This window comes from Ruditapes philippinarum, unplaced genomic scaffold, assembly GCF_026571515.1.
Source record: "Ruditapes philippinarum isolate M1 unplaced genomic scaffold, ASM2657151v2 ctg3608_1_1_1_1, whole genome shotgun sequence".
NCBI lineage: Eukaryota > Metazoa > Mollusca > Bivalvia > Venerida > Veneridae > Ruditapes > Ruditapes philippinarum.
This window is the reverse complement of record NW_026851778.1, coordinates 71,420-75,856: the sequence shown is the minus strand read 5'-3', so window position 1 is coordinate 75,856 and position 4,437 is coordinate 71,420. Positions and strand designations below refer to the sequence as shown.

Genomic DNA, 4,437 nt, shown 5'->3' with positions numbered 1-4,437 from the left:
CTTCATTAGTTGGTGCTAAAACTTATTCGTTATCTTAATTTATTCGTAATTGAAATTGAAATAATTAATAAATAAATATTGCATCTTGATTCAAGACTTGTAAGGGTATGAGATTACATTGTAGAATTCACATGCTGATGAAAATAAGAATATAAGTAATTGAAAAAAGTCCGTTAAAATGGGCGGGGCTTATTTTTGATATCAGGTTACTGACCTGATATCAAAAATAATTATCAGGCAAGTGTTATCGGGCAGTTACCATAGCAGTTGCATGATAAAAGAGTATCATGATGGAGAACTTGTATTTGACTTTTGTGGATTTTTTTAGACCAGATTGTCATAAGACATGGAAATGTCATGTGTGTTAAATTCTAGACATAAAGTCCATGAATTACAGATCAAGATAATCTTACAATGAATGTGTTACTGTTAACCTCCTCATATTTAATCCCAATGCATTCCTATAATGTGGAGGAGGATCACACTCATATAAAATACAGATTTTCTTTTGGTTGTATTTGTGTATGTAATACATGCAATAATCACTCATGAAAATATTGTATCTGGTCCTCCACTCCGTGAAATATATTTCCATCTTGCATACAAAACAAACAAATATCCTCTATATAATTTTACAACAAACTTGTTCATTTGTGTAGTTCTAATGAAGATATTTGTGTAAATCAAAATTCATCCTGTGTAAAATGATAAATGGATATTAAGTTGCACATTTTGTTTTCAGATGGTTGCAATCCACCAGTGTTAGAATCCATACAGAAATTGTACCCTGTAAGTATCATGTAATGTAATTCTGATTACAAAATTGTATTTTTTATTGTTTTTAGTGGGAAAACACACATTTAACCTTCTATATAAGCATGTAACAAACCAGTCGCAATGACTTTTTATTGTATTGAACTGGAATGTTAAATACCAGATATTAAGACAATCTTATTTTCCTAAGGTGTTTGTCATGGTGTTTAAGAGCATACTGTTGAAATTGAATAATTTATAAATCTTAGCACATACCTGAGAGGATGCAAAATTTTAATGACCTTTACAGAATTTAGTACTTTGTGCTACATAAATTAAAAGTTTTGATCTTTCCGCTAAGCTCAATAGTTTGACTAGTATTGTATCTTGTGGTGGTCTTACATCAGAAAAAGCTTTAATGTAAATAAATGATTTCACCAGTGACAGGTTGACTTAAAAACCAGGCATGCAGATGGAAGTGTTTTGTTGTTGTTTTTCAATAAAAGTTGCTTAAATTATGCATGACATTAATGTTTGTATATTACAGGATTTATTTGACTATGGTGATGATATAAGAAACCTCAAAATGAATGTAAGAATCAAGTTTAAGAGTAAAAACTCTCAAAGTCTGGGTGATCTATTCCTGGGTATGCTCAAATATTACAGTGTGGAATTCAGGTGAACTATTCTTACTTTTTAGCTCACCTGAGCATGCTCAGGGTGAGCTTTTAGGATCGATGATTGTCCCATAATTTGTCCGTCGTCCGTCCGTCGTCCGTTCACATTTAGTTGTTAACACTCTAGCGGTCACATTTTTGCCTCAATCATCATCAAACTTGGTCAGGATGCTTATCTAGTTGATAGCTCGGATGAGTTCGAACATGGGTCATCTCGGATGAGAAACTAGGTCACAAGAGCTAAAATAAGAAAAACCTTGTTAACACTCTAGAGGTCACATTTTTGCCTCAATCATCATCAAACTTGGTCAGGATGTTTGTCTAGGTGATAGCTCGGATAAGTTCGAACATGGGTCATCTCGGATGAAAAAAAGTAGGTCACCAGAGCTAAAAAAATAGAAAAAACCTTGTTAACACTCTAGCGGTCACATTTTTGCATCAAATCATCATCAAACTTGGTCAGGATGCTTATCTAGTTGATAGCTCGGATGAGTTCGAACATGGGTCATCTCGGATGAAAAAGTAGGTCACTGGAGCTAAAAATAGAAAAACCTTGTTAACACTCTAGCGGTCACATTTTTGCATCAATCATCATCAAACTTGGTCAAGATGCTTGTCTAGGTGATAGCTCGGATGAGTTCGAACATGGGTCATCTCGGATGAAAAAGTAGGTCACAGAGCTAAAAATAGAAAAACCTTGTTAACACTCTAGCGGTCACATTTTTGCATCAATCATCATCAAACTTGGTCAGGATGCTTATCTAGTTAATAGCTCGGATGAGTTCGAACATGGGTCATCTCGGATGAAAAAGTAGGTCACCGGAGCTAAAAATAGAAAAACCTTGTTTTTGCATCAGTCATCATCAAACTTGGTCAAGATGCTTGTCTAGGTGAAAGCTCGCATGAGTTCGAACATGGGTCATAACGGATGAAAAACTAGGTCACCGGAGCTAAAAAAAGAAAAACCATGTTAACACTCTAGAGGTCACAATTTTGCCTCAATCATCATCAAACTTGGTCAGGATGTTTGTCTAGGGTGATAGCTCGGATAAGTTCGAATATGGGTCATCTCGGATGAAAAAGTAAGTCACCGGAGCTAAAAATAGAAAAACCTTGTTAACACTCTGCGGTTTCACATTTTTTGCATCAATCATCATCAAACTTGATTTTCAAGATGCTTGTCTAGGTGATAGCTCGGATGAGTTTGAACATGGGTCATCTCGGATGAAAAAAAACTAGGTCACAGGAGCTAAAAAATAGAAAACCTTGTTAACACTCTAGAGGTCACAATTTTGACTTTAATTGTCATCAAACTTGGTCAGGAAAACTTGTCTAGGTCATTGCTGGGAATAAATCGAACATGGGTTCATCTCGGATGAAAAACTAGGTCCAGGAGCTAAAAATAGAAAAATCTTGTTAACACTCTAGTGGCTACTGTTGTGATCCAAATATTCTGTTAATTGGTCTGAAAAGTTTGTTTTGATGATTTCTAAGTCAAGTTCGAAACAATTGGGTCATTCTTGGATTGAAAAACTAGGTCACACCCGCCCAAATATGGAAAAATCTTGTTTAACATTCTAGTGTCAACATTTTCGACTCAATTATCATCAAACTTGGTCAGGATGCTTGTCTAGGTAATTGCTTGGATTGAGTTAGAAATCGCATGTGAAACTAGGTCACCGGAGCTAAAAATAGAAAAATCTTGTTAACACTCTAGTTGCTACTGTTTAGATCAAGTATCCTGGAAATTGGTCTGAAAGTTTGTTTTGATGATTTCTTAGGTCAAGTTTTTGAATATGTGTCACCTGGGTAAAAAAAACTAGGGTCGCACTGCTCAAATATGGATAATTTCTTGTTAACACTGTAGTGGTCACATTTTTGACTCACCTGTCATTGAGACTTGGTCAGAACGGTTGTCTAGGTAATTGTTTGGATGAGTTTGATAAGTCAGGTGAGCGATCTAGGGCCATCATGGCCCTCTTGTTTCATGAAAAATACATCCCAGTGTTGAATAAATTTCTTTTTATACCCTAAGAAGGTAAGGATGGTGTGTGGGGTGGGGTTAGGATGGTATATAACACAGTTTTTATAGAAAAATTATATTTTACTAGTTTAAACTTTTTTTATGAAAAATACACAAAACCTATCAAAATTAAAAGTAGTTGGCGCTTCTGCATCATGTATGATATTGGGCATTATAACATACATAAAATTACAGATTAAGAAACTGTTACTGATAATTATCCTAGGTGTGAGTATAATATTGACAGTGGCATTAAAAGGGGAGCAGTGACTTAGTCGTTAAGGTGTCTGCCTCTCAACTGATGGATCATGAGTTGGAGCCCTACTTGGTCACAAATTATGATTCCTGATATGACACCAGTACTGGTTAGTTCCAGGAAGGGGACTTGAAAGTGATAAATACAAGTTGCAACACCTTGTTTTGCATCAAGCTTAAATTAATATGTTTAAACTAAGTGGGCATCTGTCATACTGCATACAGTCATACCATGTACAAGTTAGATTTATATAGAAGTAATATAAATGCTTTCTTTAGTATTAAATTGTTAACATTTTAGTTTTGATGATGATGTGATAAGTGTGAGACACAGGGAACTAAACTACCATTACATTTGTGTAGCAATCATGGGACACCACTATCAGAGAAGAACATGTGGAAATGTCTAAAAATCGAAGGTTTGTGCTGCGTTGTCAATAAAAAATTTCTGAGAAGTCCATTTTTGAATTTTAAGTGATTATTTGTATCACATACAACATAGTTTTGAGGCATTTTAGGTAGTCATTTTGGCCTAGACAATCCGTTTGTAGTCTTAGATCTTATGATGGAAACAATAGCATGTGAACTAAAATAATGATCTCATTTATAACATGCACATTATAAGAGTTAAAGTAGCATACCGCATGATTCATGCTTACGTTCATTAAAAATTTTGAAAACATATTTAAAAAAGTTAAATATTGTGAAGTGAAACAAAGATAGTTATTT

General features: G+C 34.6%; 1 long non-coding RNA gene across 1 annotated transcript; it reads left to right on the top strand.

Annotated features, from left to right (window-relative positions):
- The first annotated feature begins 742 nt into the window (after window positions 1-742).
- On the top strand, window positions 743-4,061 carry LOC132739264 (uncharacterized). Its single transcript, XR_009626968.1, has 3 exons — window positions 743-789; window positions 1,301-1,431; window positions 4,010-4,061. It is a non-coding gene; the product is annotated as an uncharacterized LOC132739264 (long non-coding RNA).
- The last annotated feature ends 376 nt before the right edge of the window (window positions 4,062-4,437 follow it).